At 33.8% G+C, this 27,316-nt stretch overlaps 2 pseudogenes; both read left to right on the top strand.

Annotated features, from left to right (window-relative positions):
- Positions 1-4,179: 4,179 nt before the first annotated feature.
- Positions 4,180-6,404, top strand: LOC120199480 (annotated as a pseudogene).
- A 12,906-nt stretch (positions 6,405-19,310) lies between these two features.
- Positions 19,311-21,575, top strand: LOC120199481 (annotated as a pseudogene).
- Positions 21,576-27,316: the final 5,741 nt, after the last annotated feature.

Genomic DNA, 27,316 nt, shown 5'->3' on the forward strand with positions numbered 1-27,316 from the left:
CACTATATATCTCCTAAATACTCGTAGATGACTTATTCAACTAAGACAAATTCAAACTCCAACATACCCTCCCTTAAGCTTAACTCTCCTGAATTCAGCTTACTTCAGACAAGTTAACAATTCCAAGTAATGCTCTTAGTTTCTCGAACTGCTCCAGCTTCAACGGCTTCGTAAGATATCCGCAACTTGGTTTTCTGTTGCACAATACTCCAACTTAACAGTCTCGCCATTCACCAGCTCTCTGAGATAATGAAACCTTACTTCGATATGCTTACTTTTCCCGAGGACTGGATGCTTGGACAAAGCAATCGTCGACTGTTGTCACAATGATGACGGTTTGCAGACTTCTTCAGCTCCAATCTTCTCTAAGACCTTCTAATCCACACACATTGACAATAACAAAACGCAGCAGCATATATTCGGCCTCAGTGTGGAAAGGGCGACAACAGGCTGCTTTTCGATGCCCCAAAAATCGCACTAGACCCTATCAAAAACACACAGCCCGTTGTGCTTCTCCGATCATCCAATCGCCGGCGTAGTCGCTATCCGTGAATGCCATAAGTCTCGTACTGCTGCTTTCACTTCTCCTGTAGAAGATTCCAAATTCGATTGTACCTTTTAAGTATCTTAAGATCCTCTTCGCAGAAAGCCAATGAGACATCCTTGGTTTGCCATGAATCGACTTATGAGACATACTCCATACATTAATTCGGCCTGGTCACTGTTAGATACATAGACTCCCAACCAATCGCTTGAACATAGTTTCATCCACCTTCTCGCCATTCTCATCTTTTGTGAGCTTCGTTCTCTCGGCACAATTGGATTTTTAACAACATTGCTTTCTTCCATTCCAAACCTTGCAAAAACTTCACGAGCATACCGTTTTTGACAAATAAAATCCCGTCAACACTCTGTTGCACCTCTACACCAAGAAAATATCATTTAGATAAACCATAAAATAGGGTGACGAGTTTGTTCTGTACTATAACATTACCGAGATCCCAAATTAATTTAAAGATGATTTAACTTATTAATTTTTTTACCTACATTATCTATTGGAAAGAAAAAAAACCATTAAAATGTATCAGGCTCAACGTAATAAATGTTACAACTATTCAGTCACGTCCATGAATTATTTATGTAATTACCCAGGAATTTATAGACTTAATCATATATTAATAAAATGTTAACAAATGTCCTTTCTTGGATTGATGAAATTTGAACTAAGAACACAATGTATATATCTGTTATGGAATATTGTCTGAGATAAAAAAAAAAATATTCAACCACCGGAGAGTGCATAATTTAAGAAATCAAGAGGCTGCCAGTCCACACGAGACTTCATATTTAACATTCTTAACTAAAACTCATTGAAAATTATTTCCAAGGAATCTCACGATTAAAAAACATATTTTTAGGAGTTACTGAAAAATACTCCCTTTGTCTTAATCATGTGTCTATCATTGAATATCAAAAAGTTAAATTTTTTAAAATTTTGACCATTATTATTTTAAATATTTTAAATAATTAAATTTTGTAAATTATATTTTAAAAACTACTTGGTTAAAGATTTAAAATATATTTTTTTTCATATTTTTACTAATATAAATTTAAATATGATGAGTCAAAATTAAAAAATTGACCCAAAAAGTAAACAGTTAGCAGATTTAACGATAATCAAAATCTTAAATTTGATTGTTTTGAATGTGAAATAATAGGAGACTTTTGGAAGGCGACACAAATTGATCAAGAATCTTGTAAAGAATAATAATAATAATAATAATATAATAATAATAATAATAATAATAATATAAATTATAATTTAATTCATTAAATGTGATATCTTAGAAATCGCCATGGTTTCCCATGAATTCCAAGAAGAATATTATTATGCTAAAGTTTAACATCCAATAAATTGAATAAAAATAAAAAAAAATTAGAAATTTGTTGTAACTGATATGATAAGTTCAAATAAAATATTTTTTAAAAAAAATATTGAAAGAACATGACAAATTTTAAAATCATTGTAATAGATATAATGGCAAAATTTTTATATAATGGTCTGGAAAATAATACTCGAATAATGGTGAATGAAAATTATTTGCTCGAGTAATATATTTACTGGACCAAGGTGTGACGCAAGGATCCCGATGTGTCTTTGATTGAAATGTGAGGAGACGTCATGACTGCCCTGTGTCTCTCCCTCCATACACACATCTCTCCCTCCATACAGACATCTCCCCCTACATACACCGGTCTAATTTTATTCTTACACCTAATCTGGGAAGAATATTCTTTGAAACATAAATTAGATAAAGATTAATTATGAAAAACATTATAATAAAATTAAAAAGAAAAACAAACGAAGTACAATAGGGGAGTTGTATTACAGTCCTGACGTCCCTCCACGCTTCAATCGAAGACGCAGTGAGGTCCCTGCATCACATCGTAGTCCTGTACTAAATCCTTATTCGAGTAAATATCCGATTTACCATTATTCAAGCACTTTTTTTACCATTATCGTAAAAATTTACCAAAGTACCATAGATCTAATAAAAATGATGTCTTGTATTTCTCTAATATTTTTAAGTGGGGACATTATTTCCCTAAAAAGCCAGGAGAATAGTTCAAACTTGTTTTTTGAAGGGGTAGGTGATCTCAATAAATTAAAACTATCATTTTTCAACCGAAACTCTTAAGTCACCTGCTATAAAAAAATCGTTTCTTTTAATTGAGTGAAGTTCATTAGAAAGAGAGAAAAAAATGCACAACGATCAACAAACCATGAACGGAAAATTAAATGCGAGTCAAGCGGTTTGATTAATACACAAATATATTCTTCACCTTACAATTCATATTTGACTTTGAAGCTTCAGTCAATAAACATCTTGAATACATGTGGAATGATGGCTAAGGAAGTATGGTTAGTGTGTGTATATATATATTTATATATAAAGTCAACCTAATTAACGTAGTGTAACCAGTGAATTTTTTTAATTAATCATCGATATCTGATTTATTGACCGATTAATTCAGATCAGATTTTACAAAGGTCCATTATGAGAGTAATCCTCCCAATCCGTAAAAATCTAGTGTCTCATTATTAGATCAACCGGTTATTGGTGTGTGAAGTGTCTTTAATATTCCTACAAATCCAACACTTATGAAAATAGGATCAACAAGGTGCACTCCATCACTTCAACGATATTTCATACAATAGGAAAATAAAAAGTAAATTTATCAGTTAGACGATTGACGACGGCGTTTCAATGGAGGGTAGCGTTAAGGTAAGGACGACCCCAAAGTCTTCAGTTCTTACAGGTCCACGCAAAGCAGAACCCATTGTCTGCTAATCAATTTTAAAGAAATAGCAGCAGACCCAATAGTTTAGAATATTTATATTTCCTACTTTTCAGGTCTCGGTCAATGTTGAATTGCTGGTTGCAGTAATCCCACGACACTATACCTGCATGTTAAAAGAATCAGCCTGGATGCTTACCTTAGAGTATCCCAAAATCAGTCTCGCGGTCTATAAACTTGTGACTTAATACATGAGAACAACATTTAGGTCAGGATTCATACAATGGCCAGTCGGGAAACATGCATAGAGGAAAAGAAAAGATAAGAAAAGAATAAATGAATTCTTATAATATATATATATATATATATATTCACAACGAATATCCCAATTCAATAATTTTATTAATTATTGATTCAATTTATAAAAAAATTAAAAAAATAAACTATAAATTGTATAATACAAAATATTATCCCGGTGTCGGTATGATTTTTTTTTTTAATCTCATCACCAACGCTTCGGATAATTACTCACAACAGACGCAACAGTTCGAATTTATAATATCAAAAAATAACAATATTTCATTTAATCAAAAGAACAATATTTTTTTAATCACAAAGACAACTTAATGGGTTTATAATATAAAAAAATACTTTTAAAAATTAAACTATAACTTAAATAATATAAAAATTATTATTCCATGTCTCATCACCAATGCTTCGGATAATTACTCATAATAGAATGCATATAAAAATTACATAAACATAAAATAAAAACATTGACTATTCTAGAGAACAATATACGTACAGCGATTTGTGTCTATAAAAGGAAGCACGTTCGAACCCGAAAATGTGTATCGAGAGGCAAAAAGAGAGAGAAAAATAAAATGGGGCTAGAATTGCTGAGTTCAATCCTGGCAGTTGTGGCTGCAACATATGTTATGTGTTTGGTTTCTTAAAAAATATAAATGAATGGTACTATGTTACTAGGTTGGGGAAGAAGAAAAACACCCTGCCTCCTGGTGATATGGGATGGCCCTTCATCGGCCACATCTATTCCTTCTTCAAAGCTTTCAATTCCCAGGACCCAGACACCTTCATCACCGACTTGATTAAAGCTTATTTATAAGCTTCTTAATCGTCTCTTCTTTTTCATCCTTGAAATGCTTGTCGTCTGACGTGCAAGGGAATTTGTGGTTGCAGGCATGGGAAAACAGGCATTTACAAAACCCATTTGTTTGGGAGTCCAACCATCATAGTCTGCAGTCCGGAGCTCTGCCGCAAGGCATTGGCCGATGAACACGTTCTGTTCGGCTACCCTTCATCGGCAAAACAACTAGCGGGGAAGAAATCGCTGTATGGAATTACAGCCACGGAGCACAGGCGTTTGCGTAAGATAGCGATGAATCCCATCAATGGAGACGAAGCACTAGCCTCCCATATCGAGCTTATCGAAGGGATTGTGACCAGCTCATTGGAAGAGCTTTCCTCCATGAAAGGACCCTCCAATTTCTTCTATGAGATGAGGAAGATCACTTTCAAGGTTATCGCACACATTGTGTTGGGCACCACTGAAGAGTCGGTTCTTTCGTCACTGGTTAAATGTTACAACGACTTGTTCCCCGGCATTGTTTCCGTGCCCGTTAATATCCCTGGTTTTGTGTTCCATCGAGCACTTAAGGTGAATTAATTTCGTCTATCCTATCAATTGTGAACTTTTGTTTTCATCAGATATAAGACGAGCTCTGATTATATATACCAAACTTTGATATGTTCATTAGGCCAGAAAAATGCTGCTCAAGATATTTAAAGACAAAGTAGCAGAAAGAAGAGCCAAAAGTAAGGAGCCCGACTCCAAGAAAGAAATGATTGATTATTTCATGGAAGCAGAATACGACAATGGTGAAAAACTGGATGATGAGCATCTCATGGATTTGTTGCTGATATTCTTGTTCGCCGGTCACGAAACCGCGGCTCACACTGCAATGTGGGCAACCATCTACCTCCATCACCATCCTGAAATGTTGCAAAAAGCAAAGGAAGAACAGCAGGGGTCATAAAGAGAAGGCCATCTTCCCAGAATGGCCTGACCCTCACTGAAATCAAGCAGATGGTCTATCTGCCCAAGGTTCGTTGTCTTATAATTAACTCAGATGGTCGACAGCACTATATGTAGTACGTAACAAATTAACCGTGCTGCGTTTGATTCCTTGCAGGTGATTGATGAGTCGATGAGAAGAGCCAATTTCGCCTTCACGCTGTTTCGTCAGGTTGAAACTGATGTTAACCTTAATGGTTAGTTTTCTAAACTTGTTTCTTCGTTTTCTCGAAAATACTTTCAATGTTTGTCTCAAAGAATAAAGGGTTCCTTTGATTTACAGGTTATACCATACCTAATGGATGGAAAGTTTTGGTTTGGAGTAGGGCTATTCATATGGATCCTACCATTTATCCAAACCCAAAAGAGTTTCTTCCTTCGAGATGGGAGGTCAGTAAAACAAATAAATATACCAAATTCATATATGAAGAGGACTTTGCTTCACATATACCAAGGAATGATGTTAATTGACACTCACCTAAATGCAGAACCCTGGATTGAAGGGGAAAAATTTCATTCCCTTTGGAGGAGGGAGCAGATTCTGCCCTGGTTCTGAGCTAGGCAAACTGGAGGTCTCCATTTTCCTCCACTATTTCCTCCTCAATTACAAGTAAGTTCTTATTCTCTCTGTTTTTTTTCATGCCTATTACAAGTAAACAATTACTTTGAATTCTAAAAGAAATTGCAAAAGTCTTCCCACAATAATATCCAAAGAAAAAAAAACATGCATCAGCGTGCAGAACCATGATCACCCTGAAAATTTTAAAGTAATATATATTTTATTCATCTAGAATTTTAGACATTCGTCTTTCACTTACCCTCAACACTCATAACTTTAATTCATTTTATATTCTGCAGGCTTGAAGAGATAAACACAAATGTACCGACTATCACCCTACCATTGACACGTCCGGCAGATAACTGTCTCGCAAGAATCGTTAAGCTTCCATAATCATGTCGACTGGAATTAAATTGTTACTTTCCCTTCTTCACCTTATTTCTACCTAAAAACGCATGATTGTGTGTAATAAGATGCTCTTTCAATAGAGAAAGAAATTTTAAAAAAGATAGATCGTGTGTCCTTTTCTTAATAATCTGTAGTGTCAATGATTTATATTTTTAATATAAAATTAAAAAATAGATTGTTAATTTTATTTCTTTTTGAGGCCACAAACTAAAGGATCGAGTCGATGAAGATTCAATCTTAAATGATGAGTTAATTATATATACTAAAGATGTTGGATCTAAATTTGAAGCATCATATATCATCAAAGTGTACACATGGGTCTTCCAGAAGAAACTCAGAGTGTATCCAGAAGTACAAGACAAGGGTAGTCGTCAAAGGATTCACTCAAAAATTCAGTATAGACCTATTCGATACCTACTCTCCCGTAGCAATGATCTCAACGATATGTGCATTATTTGCACTAACCTCTATTCACAAGTCGCAACTACATCAAATGGATGTAAAGACTGTATTTCTGAATGAAGATCTAGATGAGGAGATCTATATAGAGCAACGCCTTGATTTTGAGGCGCATGGTACGGAAGGCAAAATGTGTAGGCTCAAAAAGTCTCTTTATGGCCTCAAACAGGATCCTAAATAATGGTACGAGAAATTTCACAAAATTATCCTTAATTTTGGTTTTGTTGTGAATCGTTCGGATGCATACGTGTATTTGAGGATGTTTGGTGCTGATATCATCATAGTAAGTTTATATGTTGATGACATGTTGATTTTCAATACTAACATCGAGTCTATTAACAAAATAAAAGATTTTTTGTCTACTAAGTTTGAGATGACTGATTTGTGAGAAGTCGATATAATCTTAGGAGTCAAAGCTACCAAAATTGAAAAAGGATTTTCTTTAAATCAAGCTCATTATAGAAAAAAAGTGTTAAAAAATTTGACAGTTTTGACGTCATCCCTGTTCGAACTCCTTATGACTCAAGCATACATCTCTTTAAAAATAAAGGAAATAACATTTCCCAAACAGAATATGTTAAAATAATTGGGTGCATGATGTTTTTAATGAACTATACTCAACCTGATATTGTCTAAGCTGTGAGCAGACTTAGTATATATACTCACAACCCAAGTGGTGAACATTGGGTCGTTCTTCGTCTCTTACTTAAGTACCTTAAGGGTATGATGGATTGGAGAGTTGAGTTTATTGGCTATTTTGCGGTGTTAGAAGGATATTGTGATGCCAGTTGGGTTTCTGATAATGATGAAGTAAGCTCGATGAGTAGGTATATTTTTACTTTAGGTGGAGCAACGATCTCGTGAAAATCTGCAAAACAAACTTGTATAACTCGTTCCACTATGGAATTAGAGTTTATAGCTCTTGACTTAGATGGGCAAGAAACTGAATGGCTCAAAATTTATTAGCTGAAATTCCATTATGATGAAGACCGACTCTTCCAGTTTCCTTACTGTCTTGTTCACAAGCTGCGATTAGTGTGGCTAAGAACCAACCTTACAATGGTAAGAGGAGACACATTTGCATGAGGCATGAATTTGTTAGACACTTGATAAGGAATGGAGTACTCTCTTTAGAGTATGTGAAGTCGGAAAGGAACCTAGTAGATCCGCTTACCAAAGGGTTAGGTCGAAAACTGGTCCCAGAGTCATCAAGGAGGATGGGTTTAAAGCCCATCGTTTGAGGAATTCATGGTGGATACCCAACTTAGTTATCTAAGTTCAATGTGATTAAACAAAAGCATGGAAAGACTCATAGTGTACATTTCTCTACCTATCCCTATGAAGAACAATGTACATGCCCAGGTTGAGCTTAATTGCTCTTACTAAATTCATAGCCCAAAATTTAGGTGGTCTTAGTGAGAAAGACTTGATGAATTTACCGACTTTGGTTGAATATTTATTCTTAATAAGTTCATAACCAAGAGTTGAGTGGGTAGTCCTAATTGAGAACAACAAAATGAACTTACCGCTAGATAGGTTGAGTTTTATGAAAACTCCTAAAGAATTCGAATCCAAAAGTTTGGATGATCCTAGTGAGAAGGACATATCGAATTCACCGATTAATGAGGTTGAATATTTGTTCTTAATGAACTCTTATCCTAGAATTTTGTTGGTTTGTTTTATAACGAACTTGAAAATATTCACCATAACCTATTATGAGGTTGAACTATTTTAGAAGCTCTTAATTATTTCATAGCCCGGTTTAAGGGTGGTTTATATTATGATAAACTTGATCAAATAACCTACGTAAGTGAGAAGGATTAACCACCTTCTCTGAAAACGTTTGGGACGTTTTTCTAGTACACTTACTAAAATTCTGAGGCAAGATGGCCAAATATACACTTGTGTATATATCTTACACATCGAGGACTTCGGTGGATGAGTGGGTTAGTTATGTGTTATGAGTTTACCCCTATCTTAGAAAGTTCAAGACTAGCTTCACTTATCTAAGAGAATGATTGCTCATCATCACTATGTACTAGTTCAAGATACACGTTCAATATTGCTTAATCAACTAGCTCCGTTGTTGCTCTTCTAAGAAGATTATATTTCGAGTTTCAGAAGAATTCTTTCGTATTAGAGGGGAATGTTGGTAACGTGAAATATAATATCCCACATTGAGTGGGAAATACCACTGGTTTGGGTATTTATAGTATGCATTCTTCCCTCCCTTGTTGAGTGATAGAGAATAAAGGGTAATTTCGCGCACCACTGCCGTTACTGTCCGTTTGTCTCGTCTCGTCTCGTCTCGTGGATGTGGTCGTGGCTCGTGGCAATATGTGTCTTTGACACGTCCGCGTGGATTCTATCTTTTTAGAGAAAATTCGTAAAGAATTGTCTGAGCATAAAAGACTTGTGAAAGAATTGGTCTAATATTTATAGGTTGCAGTGGTCTGGGTGATTTAAATTTCAGAGAGTAACAGCTGATTAATTAACTGTTAAAACATTTTGATTTTGAAAATTAAATCTATAACACCCAATTTCTTGAATTAAGTGTGTGAAACGTTGGTGAACCTGGACGAGTATCAGGCTATGCTCCAAATTATTTTTTTAAGTCGGTTACAGAGTAAATGCAAGAGTTATAAATATAAATGCATGAGTTACAAACGGCTGGATTTTAAATTTTTGAACCTGGACTGAATTAAGGCCAAGTTCACTCGTTGTGATAACAACTTCCAGACAGAATTAATTCAGAAATTAATTAGAAATAATTATGATGCACGTTGGACCATTTTGCCCATGACTTACAACCTATAAATAGAGAAGTATTGTTAGCTTCTCAACTCACCAATTCACTCAAAAATCTTTAAACTCTCTAAAAGCTTTCTAATCTTCTTACTATTTCCAGTGATAAAAGGAGCAATACCACCGCAGTCCACTCCGGTTTCGAGTGTACGAAATCTCGGAGAGTCCGTGTTAACCTCGGGGGACAATTCGCCTGAAGCAGCGATTACACACATCGGGGCGAATTTGTTTCTAAGTCAGAGGTTTCCACCACGACATGGTTTCAGTTGGTTCGATCATTCTTTATCATTTATTATCTTGTCAGTGGTAACGTGTGAATTTTTCGGTATACATTTCCAACATTAATTTAATTTTTAATTTTCATATCGAACATGAAATATCATTTTTTATCTTATATCTCATTTAATTTTTTTATTTAGACCTTAAATTAATTTGAGAAAAGTACATATTAAGGGACCCATCTTTTTCTAGCTTTGCACTTTAGCAACCAACTTTTTATTCTTTTTATTTTAGTCACTAACTGGAATGTTTGAGATATAAGTCATTAATTAAATGAAGCCATAAGTGAATTTGGTCTATTCTCTTACTAAATCATTAGGGATAAAATTACTAAATGCAACATTTAGGTGAATGGGACTAATAACAAAGTGATACATTGGCAATGATAGTAATCCAACATTTGTGATTGATGATCTCGTGAATAAGGTTCATATAGGTAATAACAAATCATTTGTTGATTTGTTGACTGTTGTAAAATTCTGTCATTCATATTATGTAAATAATGTTAAAACTACAAAGATGATGAGGACTAGGGACACACTTAATCAAATCAATATCTTTTTTAAGTGGTGAATTAATATACATAATACACTTGGTGGTTGTGGGTAGAGGTGTTGATGTTAAACGGTCGGTTAACCGTTATAACAACTATGTGGTTTTTCTAACCGTAACATAATCATTAAAAAATAGTTAACCGCTAATGGTTAACCGTTATTAACGGTTCGGCTACAGGTTAACCTATTACAATTATTTGTCAAAATATTTTCATAATTCATAATAAAAAAGTGTAGCACTTAACACATACTTACACCGGTGTAAGTATGCACATCTCCCGATACCTTAGGACCTAACAATAAACACATAATTATATTGGTGTAAGTTTGTTTCTATATTTTCAAAGAAATAAAAAGTAAAAAATATATATTAAGTTATTTGTATACAAATTTTATTAAAAATATATATATTATAAATAATAGAAAATTATATTAAGTTATCTGTGTAAAAATATAATAAATTAGAAATATAATTATAAAATTAATTTATTAACAGTTAACCAACAAAATTCGTAACTGTATCCTTAACGGTTTATTATTATTTTTAACAGTTCGATTAACTAAAACCGTTTAATATTAATGGTTCAATTAATTAACATGTTAAATGTTTTGAATGTGAAAAAGTGGGAAAGAATGAACACGAGCTAAGCGAACTCGATGGTAAAAGAATTATTGTTACTCTTTGAGTTTTCGAGTTTGAGCATTATAGATGTCAAAAATGTAAAAGTTCAATGTCAAATGATTAAGAGTATTATTCAAATATATTAAATTATACTTACCCCAAATTAATAACAAAATTGAAAGGAGAAAAAACAATGCACAACTATCAACAAACTAAAGAACGAAAAATTAAATGCGAGTTGAGCGGTTTATTTAATACACCCAAATTATTCTTCTCCTTATAATTCATATTTGACCTTGAAGCTTCAGTCAAGAAAATTCCTTGAATGCATTTGGGGTGATGGCTAATGGAAGTATGATTTGTATATATATATAAAGTCAACCTGATTAAAGTACGAGCTATCCTTTAATATTCCTACAAATCCAACACATATGAATATTGAATCAACACATTCCACGAAATTTCATACAATATAAAACATACTAAAAAAAACAGTAAGACGATTGACGACGGCGTTTCAATGGAGGGTAGCGTTAAGGTAAGGACGACCCCAAAGTCTTCAGTTCTTACAGGTCCACGCAAAGCAGAACCCATTGTCTGCTAATCAAATTTTAAAGAAATAGCAGCAGACCCAATAGTTTAGAATATTTATATTTCCTACTTTTCAGGTCTCGGTCAATGTTGAATTGCTGGTTGCAGTAATCCCACGACACTATACCTGCATGTTAAAAGAATCAGCCTGGATGCTTACCTTAGAGTAATCCCAAAATCAATCTCGCGGTCTATAAACATACGGAAAAAAAACAGTAAGACGATTGACGACGGGGTTTCAATGGAGGGAAGCGTTAAGGTAAGGACGACCCCAAAGTATTCAGTTCTTACAGGTCCGCGCAACGCAGAACCCATTGTCTGCTAACCAAATTTGAAAGAAACAGCAGCAGACCCAGTAATTTAGAATATGACTACTTAACAAAGACGCTAAACTTTGATTATTTATTTTTCCTACTTTTCATGTCTCGATCAATGTTGAATTGCTGGTTGCAGTAAACCCTCGACGCTATACATGCATGTCAAAATGTCATGAAATCCAAGGCCTTAAAATGATAATGACACGAAAATAACTAATGGTTCATCACCAACTTGAATTTGAGTTTAAAAAATTATTTTTAGGGTAAAGTACACAAATGATCCCCATTATAGGGTGTTGTTTTTTTAAGTCATTGACTATTAAAAGTTACGAAATGGTCACCTGACTATTCATATGTTCTAAACTCATCATTTTTCGTTAAAATATTATAGTCGTCTAAGCTGAACATTAACATATTAGCTGAGATGTGATAGTCTTTTGAGATTCATGGATTAAATTTTATCATATCCTAGTCAATAAGTTAATATCCAACAGTAAATTTGCAAGCTTATAACCAAAAAGATGTTTTCGACGTAAACGTGTTTAAATTAAAAAAATAAACTTATGATCCATCTAAATATATAAATGAGGATATGGAACATTTTTGCTCAAATTAATTGAAAGATGTATAACAACCTTGCACTCTAAAAGTACACTCATGACTCTCTTCGTCTAAATAGAAAAAGGAGAACTACATAAGCGTTAAAATAAATCACTAAAGACAATGTTATAGATCCCTCTAGAGATAAATTGAAATTACAATCGAAGTATTGAAATTCATAAAATTGAAAATGGTAACTCTGCCCAAATAAGATAATGTGAACTGTGTAATTCCTTCATGGAAGAATAGTTGATATTAGTGTCATAGATCCTTCCACTCGAATACCTTAGTTTGAGCCACAAACCAATAACCATCGCGAACCCTTGCATTCAGGGATGGACCGAGGGTTGCTGAGGATGCGATCGCACGCCTATTTAAATTTCCTTATATTTTAGATTTTATCTTTGTATTTTCTATTGATTACCTAATTTCGCACCTCCTAAAATTTTATAACTTCACATCCCCTAAAATTTTAAATATAACTTCGTAAATTCGCACCTCTGACATAAATTTCTATGTTCGTCCATGCTTGTATTGTTCATTAGTGTTTAAATTATACATTATTTTATGATTAATTACTCATTGATTAGATAATTTTAGTTGTTAACTTAGGCCTTTTCATTCATTTTCGATGTAGGACATTGAATTCCAGAAATTATACTAAGAACAACGAAATCGTGCAACTTTTGATTTTTCTGGATTCATGGCAGGATTAGTGGGCACGACTTGGGACATGACACACCCGACATGGCATCTAGTCTGCAGCTGACATGGCGATGATGTGTCGACTGATGTGATGATGATGTGGCAGGTGATGTGGCACCCAATCAATAGCTTCTAGAAGACCCAATCAACAGCTTCTAGAAGATTCGATCAGCAGTGGCGTGGAGAATGAGATTTAGCCAAATTTTAATTCTAAATTAGGATTTATCTTGATTTTATTTATAGGAATTATCTTTAGGAATTATCGTTTGTTTTGAATGTTATTTTCTAGATCTTTTGAGGACTATAAATACCCTAGTGGGGTAAGCCTCTAAGCATCGATTTTCATTCAGAATTCATTCAACTCTTACTTCTTTCTTTCTTTAGATTTATAAAAGTTTTTATTTTCCTTTTATTTTTCAAGTTACTTTATTTTTATTTCAAAATGCTAAGTATGATTTATACCATGCTTAGCTAAGTTTTCTATAGCCAAGGGTTAGAGCAGTGACTCGATTCTAAGTCGTGAGAATCGAAAAACCCTTCATACCCTAAAGGGTTACATTTTCAGTTTTCGGAAATCAAGGAACGGTAATCGACCATCCTTTTATAATTAAGGCGATTTCATTTCAAAAAGTGCACGTTGGAATTGAATTTCGATTTCAATTAATATTTGAGAAGAAGGATCGGCCTATGGCACATTCGACTTCCCGGGAACAACTTAGCGGCGGTCCGCTATGGGGAACTGAAATCGGGTCAGATTCTCAGTAGAGACAATAGAATCTGAGTTGGGTTTTTTCCATAATTTAAAAACGTTGAATTAATAAGTGATTGTCGCTCACAAAGAGTTAAGATCTGAAAAATTGATTTTAGATTCTCAATCATTTGAGAGAAAAACAAGTTACAAGGGTTGGGATTAAATCGAGACAAAAGCTTTAGTCCAAGGCTGATTTTTACCAATTGAATTTTATTTTCTTAATTTACTATTTTATTTTATTTCAATCATTTTATTACTTCACTTCAACTCTCTAAAATCTCCCATCTAATTTCTTTTACAAATCACGCGTGAAGCAAGCTCAAAAGCGAGGACATCGTCAAACTCCTAGTCCTTGTGGATCGACCCTTACTCTCACTACCCTACCTATTCTTATTTATTTTGTTGAGATTAAAGCTATTTATTTTGACATTATAACGACAGTGTGTCAATTGTTCATCAACATTTTTTCAATTTTTTTTCTTTGGATATTAAGAAACGAATTTGATTTGAAAATTCTGATTTTAAATTTTGCCACTCAAATGTAGAATTTGAAATTCCTATTGCAAGTGAAAAATTAAAAAGCATATTTCTATTCTTTTGTAATTCTACATTGTTATAAGCAGCCTTGTTTGATATAGAATATATACATGTATGCGTTTCTTATAATAATATATACAACGTATATCTCAGTTTAGTAATTTTATTTATTGTGTGGAATCATATCTGCTTTTTGTGTTGGAATGCAAATATAGATATTATCTACTTGTATAAATTTTTGCACGTTAGTATCTTTTATGTAAATTTTATGTGGGCATTCCTATCATATTAGTTTTTACTGCGTCATGGATATTTGTGAAATATAAAGCTGAAAATGATACTTTATTAAACCAAAGACAATGACATTATATAGCCTTACAGGAGAAACAAAGAAACAACAGAAGCAAGCTAGAAACTAGGAAACAAACTCCACACTACGTAAAACAGACTCCACTACATAATCAGCTATAAACTAGGAAACAGACTCCACTACGTAAAACAGACTCCACTATATAATCTCCTAAATACTCGTAGATGACTTATTCAACTAAGACAAATTCAAACTCCAACATACCCTCCCTTAAGCTTAACTCTCCTGAATTCAGCTTACTTCAGACAAGTTAACAATTCCAAGTAATGCTCTTAGTTTCTCGAACTGCTCCAGCTTCAACGGCTTCGTAAAGATATCCGCAACTTGGTTTTCTGTTGCACAATACTCCAACTTAACAGTCTCGCCATTCACCAGCTCTCTGAGATAATGAAACCTTACTTCGATATGCTTACTTTTCCCGTGAAGGACTGGATGCTTGGACAAAGCAATCGTCGAACTGTTGTCACAATGAATGACGGTTGCAGACTCTTCTTCAGCTCCAATCTTCTCTAAGATCCTTCTAATCCACACACATTGACAATAACAAAACGCAGCAGCAATATATTCGGCCTCAGTGGTGGAAAGGGCGACAACAGGCTGCTTTTTCGATGCCCAAAAAATCGCACTAGACCCTATCAAAAACACACAGCCCGTTGTGCTTCTCCGATCATCCAAATCGCCGGCGTAGTCGCTATCCGTGAATGCCATAAGTCTCGTACTGCTGCTTTCACTTCTCCTGTAGAAGATTCCAAATTCGATTGTACCTTTTAAGTATCTTAAGATCCTCTTCGCAGAAAGCCAATGAGACATCCTTGGATTTGCCATGAATCGACTTATGAGACATACTCCATACATTAAATTCGGCCTGGTCACTGTTAGATACATAAGACTCCCAACCAATCGCTTGAACATAGTTTCATCCACCTTCTCGCCATTCTCATCTTTTGTGAGCTTCGTTCTCGGCACAATTGGATTTTTAACAACATTGCTTTCTTCCATTCCAAACCTTGCAAAAACTTCACGAGCATACCGTTTTTGACAAATAAAAATCCCGTCAACACTCTGTTGCACCTCTACACCAAGAAAATATCATTTAGATAAACTCATAAAATAGGGGTGACGAGTTTGTTCTGTACTATAACATTTACCGTAGATCCCAAATTAATTTTAAAGATGATTTAACTTATTAATTTTTTTACCTACATTATCTATTGGAAAGAAAAAAAACCATTAAAATGATATCAGGCTCAACGTAATAAAATGTTACAACTATTCAGTCACGTCCATGAATTATTTATGAGTAATTACCCAGGAAATTTATAGACTTTAATCATATATTAATAAAATGTTAACAAATGTCCTTTCTTGGATTGATGAAATTTGAACTAAGAACACAAATGTATATATCTGTTATGGAATATTGTCTGAGATAAAAAAAAATATTCAACCACCGGAGAGTGCAATAATTTAAGAGAATCAAGAGGCTGCCAGTCCAACACGAGACTTCATATTTAACATTCTTCAACTAAAACTCATTGAAAATTATTTCCAAGGAATCTCACGATTAAAAAACATATTTTTAGGAGTTACTGAAAAATACTCCCTTTGTCTTAATCAATGTGTCTATCATTGAATATCAAAAAGTTAAATTTTTTAAAATTTTGACCATTATTATTTTAAATATTTTAAATAATTAAATTTTGTAAAATATATATTTTAAAAACTACTTGGTTAAAGATTTAAAATATATTTTTTTTCATATTTTTACTAATAATAAAATTTAAATAATGATGAGTCAAATTAAAAAAATTGACCCAAAAAAGTAAACAGTTAGCAGATTTAACGAGTAATCAAAATCTTAAATTTGATTGTTTTGAATGTGAAAATAATAGGAGACTTTTGGAAGGCGACACAAATTGATCAAGAAATCTTGTAAAAGAATAATAATAATAATAATAATAATAATAATAATAATAATAATAATAAAATTATAATTTAATTCATTTAAATGTTGATATCTTAGAAATCGCCATGGTTTCCCAATGAATTCCAAGAAGAATATTATTATGCTAAAGTTTAACATCCAATAAATTGAATAAAAAATAAAAAAAAATTAGAAATTTGTTGTAACTGATATGATAAGTTCAAATAAAATATTTTTTAAAAAAAATATTGAAAGAGCATGACAAATTTTAAAATCATTGTAATAGATATAATGGCAAAATTTTTATGATAATGGTCTGGAAAATAAATTACTCGAATAATGGTGAATGAAAATTATTTGCTCGAGTAATATATTTACTGGACCAAGGTGTGACGCAAGGATCCCGATGTGTCTTTGATTGAAATGTGAGGAGACGTCATGACTGCCCTGTGTCTCTCCCTCCATACACACATCTCTCCCTCCATACAGACATCTCCCCCTACATACACACCGGTCTAATTTTATTATTCTTACACCTAAATCTGGGAAGAATATTCTTTGAAACATAAATTAGATAAAGATTAATTATGAAAACATTATAATAAAATTAAAAAGAAAAACAAACGAAGTACAATAGGGGAGTTGTATTACAGTCCTGACGTCCCTCCACGCTTCAATCGAAGACGCAGTGAGGTCCCTGCATCACATCGTAGTCCTGTACTAAATCCATTATTCGAGTAAATAATCCCGATTTACCATTATTCAAGCACTTTTTTTACCATTATCGTAAAAAATTTACCAAAGTACCATAGATCTAATAAAAATGATGTCTTGTATTTCTCTAATATTTTTAAGTGGGGACATTATTTCCCTAAAAAGCCAGGAGAATAGTTCAAACTTGTTTTATTGAAGGGGTAGGTGATCTCAATTAAATTAAAACTATCATTTTTCAACCGAAACTCTTAAGTCACCTGCTATAAAAAAATCGTTTCTTTTAATTGAGTGAAGTTCATTAGAATGAAGAGAGAAAAAAAATGCACAACGATCAACAAACCAATGAACGGAAAATTAAATGCGAGTCAAGCGGTTTGATTAATACACACAAATATATTCTTCACCTTACAATTCATATTTGACTTTGAAGCTTCAGTCAATAAAACATCTTGAATACATGTGGAATGATGGCTAAGGAAGTATGGTTAGTGTGTGTATATATATATTTATATATAAAGTCAACCTAATTAACGTAGTGTAAACCAGTGAATTTTTTTAATTAATCATCGATATCTGATTTATTGACCGATTAATTCAGATCAGATTTTACAAAGGTCCATTATGAGAGTAATCCTCCCAATCCGTAAAAATCTAGTGTCTCATCTTATTAGATCAACCGGTTATTATTGGTGTGTGAAGTGTCTTTTAATATTCCTACAAATCCAACACTTATGAAAATAGGATCAACAAGGTGCACTCCATCACTTCAACGATATTTCATACAATAGGAAAATAAAAAGTAAAATTTATCAGTTAGACGATTGACGACGGCGTTTCAATGGAGGGTAGCGTTAAGGTAAGGACGACCCCAAAGTCTTCAGTTCTTACAGGTCCACGCAAAGCAGAACCCATTGTCTGCTAATCAAATTTTAAAGAAATAGCAGCAGACCCAATAGTTTAGAATATTTATATTTCCTACTTTTCAGGTCTCGGTCAATGTTGAATTGCTGGTTGCAGTAATCCCACGACACTATACCTGCATGTTAAAAGAATCAGCCTGGATGCTTACCTTAGAGTAATCCCAAAATCAGTCTCGCGGTCTATAAACTTGTGACTTAATACATGAGAACAACATTTAGGTCAGGATTCATACAATGGCCAGTCGGGAAACATGCATAGAGGAAAAGAAAAGATAAGAAAAGAATAAATGAATTCTTATAATATATATATATATATATATATTCACAACGAATATCCCAATTCAATAATTTTATTAATTATTGATTCAATTTATAAAAAAAATTAAAAAAATAAACTATAAATTGTATAATACAAAAATATTATCCCGGTGTCGGTATGATTTTTTTTTTTTAATCTCATCACCAACGCTTCGGATAATTACTCACAACAGACGCAACAGTTCGAATTTATAATATCAAAAAATAACAATATTTCATTTAATCAAAAGAACAATATTTTTTTAATCACAAAGACAACTTAATGGGTTTATAATATAAAAAAATACTTTTAAAAATTAAACTATAACTTAAATAATATAAAAATTATTATTCCATGTCTCATCACCAATGCTTCGGATAATTACTCATAATAGAATGCATATAAAAATTACATAAACATAAAATAAAAACATTGACTATTCTAGAGAACAATATACGTACAGCGATTTGTGTCTATAAAAGGAAGCACGTTCGAACCCGAAAATGTGTATCGAGAGGCAAAAAGAGAGAGGAAAAATAAAATGGGGCTAGAATTGCTGAGTTCAATCCTGGCAGTTGTGGCTGCAACATATGTTATTGTGTTTGGTTTCTTAAAAATATAAATGAATGGTACTATGTTACTAGGTTGGGGAAGAAGAAAAACACCCTGCCTCCTGGTGATATGGGATGGCCCTTCATCGGCCACATCTATTCCTTCTTCAAAGCTTTCAATTCCCAGGACCCAGACACCTTCATCACCGACTTGATTAAAAGGTTATTTATAAGCTTCTTAATCGTCTCTTCTTTTTCATCCTTGAAATGCTTGTCGTCTGACGTGCAAGGGAATTTGTGGTTGCAGGCATGGGAAAACAGGCATTTACAAAACCCATTTGTTTGGGAGTCCAACCATCATAGTCTGCAGTCCGGAGCTCTGCCGCAAGGCATTGGCCGATGAACACGTTCTGTTCGGCTACCCTTCATCGGCAAAACAACTAGCGGGGAAGAAATCGCTGTATGGAATTACAGCCACGGAGCACAGGCGTTTGCGTAAGATAGCGATGAATCCCATCAATGGAGACGAAGCACTAGCCTCCCATATCGAGCTTATCGAAGGGATTGTGACCAGCTCATTGGAAGAGCTTTCCTCCATGAAAGGACCCGCCAATTTCTTCTATGAGATGAGGAAGATCACTTTCAAGGTTATCGCACACATTGTGTTGGGCACCACTGAAGAGTCGGTTCTTTCGTCACTGGTTAAATGTTACAACGACTTGTTCCCCGGCATTGTTTCCGTGCCCGTTAATATCCCTGGTTTTGTGTTCCATCGAGCACTTAAGGTGAATTAATTTCGTCTATCCTATCAATTGTGAACTTTTGTTTTCATCAGATATAAGACGAGCTCTGATTATATATACCAAACTTTGATATGTTCATTAGGCCAGAAAAATGCTGCTCAAGATATTTAAAGACAAAGTAGCAGAAAGAAGAGCCAAAAGTAAGGAGCCCGACTCCAAGAAAGAAATGATTGATTATTTCATGGAAGCAGAATACGACAATGGTGAAAAACTGGATGATGAGCATCTCATGGATTTGTTGCTGATATTCTTGTTCGCCGGTCACGAAACCGCGGCTCACACTGCAATGTGGGCAACCATCTACCTCCATCACCATCCTGAAATGTTGCAAAAAGCAAAGGAAGAACAGCAGGGGGTCATAAAGAGAAGGCCATCTTCCCAGAATGGCCTGACCCTCACTGAAATCAAGCAGATGGTCTATCTGCCCAAGGTTCGTTGTCTTATAATTAACTCAGATGGTCGACAGCACTATATGTAGTACGTAACAAATTAACCGTGCTGCGTTTGATTCCTTGCAGGTGATTGATGAGTCGATGAGAAGAGCCAATTTCGCCTTCACGCTGTTTCGTCAGGTTGAAACTGATGTTAACCTTAATGGTTAGTTTTCTAAACTTTGTTTCTTCGTTTTTCTCGAAAATACTTTCAATGTTTGTCTCAAAGAATAAAGGGTTCCTTTGATTTACAGGTTATACCATACCTAATGGATGGAAAGTTTTGGTTTGGAGTAGGGCTATTCATATGGATCCTACCATTTATCCAAACCCAAAAGAGTTTCTTCCTTCGAGATGGGAGGTCAGTAAAACAAATAAATATACCAAATTCATATATGAAGAGGACTTTGCTTCACATATACCAAGGAATGATGTTAATTGACACTCACCTAAATGCAGAACCCTGGATTGAAGGGGAAAAATTTCATTCCCTTTGGAGGAGGGAGCAGATTCTGCCCTGGTTCTGAGCTAGGCAAACTGGAGGTCTCCATTTTCCTCCACTATTTCCTCCTCAATTACAAGTAAGTTCTTATTCTCTCTGTTTTTTTTTCATGCCTATTACAAGTAAACAATTACTTTGAATTCTAAAAGAAATTGCAAAAGTCTTCCCACAATAAATATCCAAAGAAAAAAAAACATGCATCAGCGTGCAGAACCATGATCACCCTGAAAATTTTAAAGTAATATATATTTTATTCATCTAGAATTTTAGACATTCGTCTTTCACTTACCCTCAACACTCATAACTTTAATTCATTTTATATTCTGCAGGCTTGAAGAGATAAACACAAATGTACCGACTATCACCCTACCATTGACACGTCCGGCAGATAACTGTCTCGCAAGAATCGTTAAGCTTCCATAATCATGTCGACTGGAATTAAATTGTTACTTTCCCTTCTTCACCTTATTTCTACCTAAAAACGCATGATTGTGTGTAATAAGATGCTCTTTCAATAGAGAAAGAAATTTTAAAAAAGATAGATCGTGTGTCCTTTTCTTAATAATCTGTAGTGTCAATGATTTATATATTTTTAATATAAAATTAAAAAATAGATTGTTAATTTTATTTCTTTTTGAGGCCACAAACTAAAGGATCGAGTCGATGAAGATTCAATCTTAAATGATGAGTTAATTATATATACTAAAGATGTTGGATCTAAATTTGAAGCATCATATATATCATCAAAGGGTACATATGGGTCTTCCAGAAGAAACTCAGAGTGTATCCAGAAGTACAAGACAAGGGTAGTCGTCAAAGGATTCACTCAAAAATTCAGTATAGACCTATTCGATACCTACTCTCCCGTAGCAATGATCTCAACGATCTGTGCATTATTTGCACTAACCTCTATTCACAAGTCACAACTACATCAAATGGATGTAAAGACTGTATTTCTGAATGAAGATCTAGATGAGGAGATCTATATAGAGCAACGCCTTGATTTTGAGGCGCATGGTACGGAAGGCAAAATGTGTAGGCTCAAAAAGTCTCTTCATGGCCTCAAACAGGATCCTAAATAATGGTACGAGAAATTTCACAAAATTATCCTTAATTTTGGTTTTGTTGTGAATCATTCGGATGCATACTCGTATTCGAGGATGTTTGGTGTTGATATCGTCATCATAAGTTTATATGTTGATGACATGTTGATTTTCAATACTAACATCGAGTCTATTAACAAAATAAAAGATTTTTTGTCTACTAAGTTTGAGATGACTGATTTGGGAGAAGTCGACATAATCTTAAGAGTCAAAGCTACCAAAACTGAAAAAGGATTTTCTTTAAATCAAGCTCATTATAGTTAAAAAGTGTTAAAGAAATTTGACAGTTTTGACGTCATCCCTGTTCGAACTCCTTATGACTCAAGCATACATCTCTTTAAAAATAAAGGAAATAACATTTCCCAAACAGAATATGTTAAATAATTGGGTGCATGATGTTTTTAATGAACTATACTCAACCTGATATTGTCTAAGCTGTGAGCAAACTTAGTAGATATACTCACAACCCAAGTGGTGAACATTGGGTCGCTCTTCGTCTCTTACTTAAGTACCTTAAGGGTATGATGGATTAGAGAGTTGAGTTTGTTGGCTATTTTGCGGTGTTAGAAGGATATTGTGATGCCAGTTGGGTTTCTGATAATGATGAAGTAAGCTCGATGAGTAGGTATATTTTTACTTTAGGTGGAGCAACGATCTCGTGAAAATCTGCAAAACAAACTTGTATAGCTCGTTCCACTATGGAGTCAGAGTTTATAGCTCTTGACTCAGATGGGCAAGAAGCTGAATGGCTCAGAAATTTATTAGCTGAAATTCCATTATGATGAAGACCGACTCTTCCAGTTTCCTTACTGTCTTATTCACAAGCTGCGATTAGTGTGGCTAAGAACCAACCTTACAATGGTAAGAAGAGACACATTTTCATAAGGCATGAATCTGTTAGACACTTGATAAGGAATGGAGTACTCTCTTTAGAGTATGTGAAGTCGGAAAGGAACCTAGTAGATCCGCTAAGTCGGAAACTGGTCCCAGATTCATCAAGGAGGATGGGTTTAAAGCCCATTGTTTGAGGAATTCATGGTGGATACCCAACTTAGTTATCTAAGTTCAATGTGATTAAACGAAAGCATGGAAAGACTCATAGTGTACATTTCCCTACCTATCCCTATGAAGAACAATGTGCATGCCCAGATTGAGCTTAATTGCTCTTAATAAATTCATAGCCCAGACTTTAGGTGGTCTTAGTGAGAAAGACTTGATGAATTTACCGACTTTGGTTGAATATCTATTCTTAATAAGTTCATAACCAAGAGTTGAGTGAGTAGTCCTAATTGAGAACGACAAAATGAACTTACCGCTAGATAGGTTGAGTTTTATGAAAACTCCTAAAGAATTTGAATCCAAAAGTTTGGATGATTCTAGTGAGAAGGACATATCGAATTCACCGATTAATGAGGTTGAATATTTGTTCTTAATGAACTCTTATCCTAGAATTTCGTTGGTTTGTTTTATAACGAACTTGAAAAAATTTACCATAACCTATTATGAGGTTGAGCTATTTTAGAAGCTCTTAATTATTTCATAGCCCGGTTTAAGGGTGGTTTATGTTATGATAAACTTGATGAAATAACCTACGTAAGTGAGAAGGATTAGCCACCTTCTCTGAAAAACGTTTGGGACGTTTTTCTAGTACACTTACTAAAATTCTGAGGCAAGATGGCCAAATATACACTTGTGTATATATCTTACACATCGAGGACTTCGGTGGATGAATGGGTTAGTTATGTGTTATGAGTTTACCCCTATCTTAGAAAGTTCAAGACTAGCTTCACTTATCTAAGAGAATGATTGCTCATCATCACTATGTACTAGTTCAAGATACACGTTCACTATTGCTTAAGCAACTAGCTCCGCTGTTGCTCTTCTAAGAAGATTATATTTCGAGTTTCAGAAGAATTCTTTCACATTAGAGGGGGAATGTTGGTAACGTGAAATATAATATCCCACATTGAGTGGGAAATACCGCTGGTTTGGGTATTTATAGTGTGCATTCTTCCCTCCCTTGTTGAGTGATAAAGAATAAAGGGCAATTTCGCGCACCGCCGCTGTTTCTGTCCGTTTGTCTCGTCTCGTCTCATCTCGTGCATGTGGTTGTGGTTCATGGCAATACGTGTCTTCAACACGTCCGCGCGGATTCTATCTTTTTAGAGAAAATTCGTAAGGAATTGTCTGAGCATAAAAGAAATGTGAAAGAATTGATTTAATATTTATAGGTTGCAGTGGTCTGGGTGATTTAAATTTCAGAGAGTAACAAGTGATTAATTAGCTGTTAAAACATTTTGATTTCTGAAAATTAAATCTATAACAGCCAATTTCTTGAATCAAGTGTGTGAAACGTTGGTGAACCTGAACGAGTATCAGGCTATGTTCCAAATTATTTTTTAAGTCGGTTACAGAGTAAATGCAAGAGTTATAAATATAAATGCATGAGTTACAAACGGCTGGATTTTAAATTTTTGAACCTGGACTGAATTAAGGCCAAGTTCACTCGTTGTGATAACAACTTCCAGACAGAATTAATTCATAAATTAATTAGAAATAATTACGATGCACGTTGGACCATTTTGCCCCTGACGTACAACCTATAAATAGAGAAGTATTGCTAGCTTCTCAACTCATCAATTCACTCAAAAATCTTTAAACTCTCTAAAAGCTTTCTAAGCTTCTTACTATTTTCGGTGATCAGAGGAGCAATACCATCGAAGTCCACTCTGGTTTTGGGTGTACGAAATCTCGAAGAGTTCGTGTTAACCTTGGGGGACAATTCGCCTGAAGCAGCGATTATACACATCGGGACGAATTTGTTTCTAAGATAGAGGTTTCCACCATGACACAGTTTCAGTTGGTTCGATCATTCTTTATCATTTATTTATCCTGTCAGTGGTAACGTGTGAATTTTGCGGTATTCAATTCCAACATTATTTTAATTTTTAATTTTCATATCGAACATGAAATATCATTTTTTATCTTATATCTCATTTAATTTTTTATTTAGCCCTTAAATTAATTTGAGAAAAGAACATATTAAGGGATCCATCTTTTTCTAGCTTTGCACTTTAGCAACCAACTTTTTTATTCTTTTTATTTTAGTCACTAATCGGAATGTTTGAGATATAAGTCATTAATTGAATGAAGCCATAAGTGAATTTGGTCTATTCTCTTACTAAATCATTAGGGATAAAATTACTAAATGCAACATTTAGGTGAATGGGACTAATAACAAAGTGATACATTGGCAATGATAGTAATCCAACATTTGTGATTGATGATCTCGTGAATAAGGTTCATATAGGTAATAACAAATCATTTGTTGATTTGTTGACTGTTGTAAAATTCTGTCATTCATATTATGTAAATAATGTTAAAACTACAAAGATGATGAGGACTAGGGACACACTTAATCAAATCAATATCTTTTTTAAGTGGTGAATTAATATACATAATACACTTGGTGGTTGTGGGTAGAGGTGTTGATGTTAAACGGTCGGTTAACCGTTATAATAACTATGTGGTTTTTCTAACCGTAACATAATCATTAAAAATAGTTAACCGCTAATGGTTAACCGTTATTAACGGTTCGGCTACAGGTTAACCTATTACAATTATTTGTCAAAATATTTTCATAATTCATAATAAAAAAGTGTAGCACTTAACACATACTTACACCGGTGTAAGTATGCACATCTCCCGATACCTTAGGACCTAACAATAAACACATAATTATATTGGTGTAAGTTTGTTTCTATATTTCAAAGAAATAAAAAGTAAAAAATATATTAAGTTATTTGTATACAAATTTTATTAAAAATATATATTATAAATAATATAAAATTATATTAAGTTATCTGTGTAAAAATATAATAAATTAGAAATATAATTATAAAATTAATTTATTAACAGTTAACCAACAAAATTCGTAACTGTATCCTTAACGGTTAATTATTATTTTTAACAGTTCGATTAACTAAAACCGTTTAATATTAATGGTTCAATTAATTAACATGTTAAATGTTTTGAATGTGAAAAAAAGTGAGAAAGAATAAACACGAGCTAAGCGAACTCGATGGTAAAAGAATTATTGTTACTCTTTGAGTTTTCGAGTTTGAGCATTATAGATGTCAAAAATGTAAAAGTTCAATGTCAAATGATTAAGAGTATTAATCAAATATATATTAAATTATACTTACCCCAAATTAATAACAAAATTGAAAGAAGAAAAAACAATGCACAACTATCAACAAACTAAAGAACGAAAAATTAAATGCGAGTTGAGCGGTTTATTTAATACACCCAAATTTATTCTTCTCCTTATAATTCATATTTGACCTTGAAGCTTCAGTCAAGAAAATTCCTTGAATGCATTTGGGGTGATGGCTAATGGAAGTATGATTTGTATATATATATAAAGTCAACCTGATTAAAGTACGAGCTATCCTTTAATATTCCTACAAATCCAACACATAAGAATATTGAATCAACACATTCCACGAAATTTCATACAATATAAAACATACTAAAAAAAACAGTAAGACGATTGACGACGGGGTTTCAATGGAGGGAAGCGTTAAGGTAAGGACGACCCCAAAGTATTCAGTTCTTACAGGTCCGCGCAACGCAGAACCCATTGTCTGCTAACCAAATTTGAAAGAAACAGCAGCAGACCCAGTAATTTAGAATATGACTACTTAACAAAGACGCTAAACTTTGATTATTTATTTTTCCTACTTTTCATGTCTCGATCAATGTTGAATTGCTGGTTGCAGTAAACCCTCGACGCTATACATGCATGTCAAAATGTCATGAAATCCAAGGCCTTAAAATGATAATGACACGAAAATAACTAATGGTTCATCACCAACTTGAATTTGAGTTTAAAAAATTATTTTTAGGGTAAAGTACACAAATGATCCCCATTATAGGGTGTTGTTTTTTTAAGTCATTGACTATTAAAAGTTACGAAATGGTCACCTGACTATTCATATGTTCTAAACTCATCATTTTTCGTTAAAAATATTATAGTCGTCTAAGCTGAACATTAACATATTAGCTGAGATGTGATAGTCTTTTGAGATTCATGGATTAAATTTTATCATATCCTAG

The sequence above is a fragment of the Hibiscus syriacus genome, unplaced genomic scaffold, assembly GCF_006381635.1.
Source record: "Hibiscus syriacus cultivar Baekdansim isolate YM2019G1 unplaced genomic scaffold, ASM638163v2 tig00005459_pilon, whole genome shotgun sequence".
Classification (NCBI taxonomy): Eukaryota; Viridiplantae; Streptophyta; class Magnoliopsida; order Malvales; family Malvaceae; genus Hibiscus; species Hibiscus syriacus.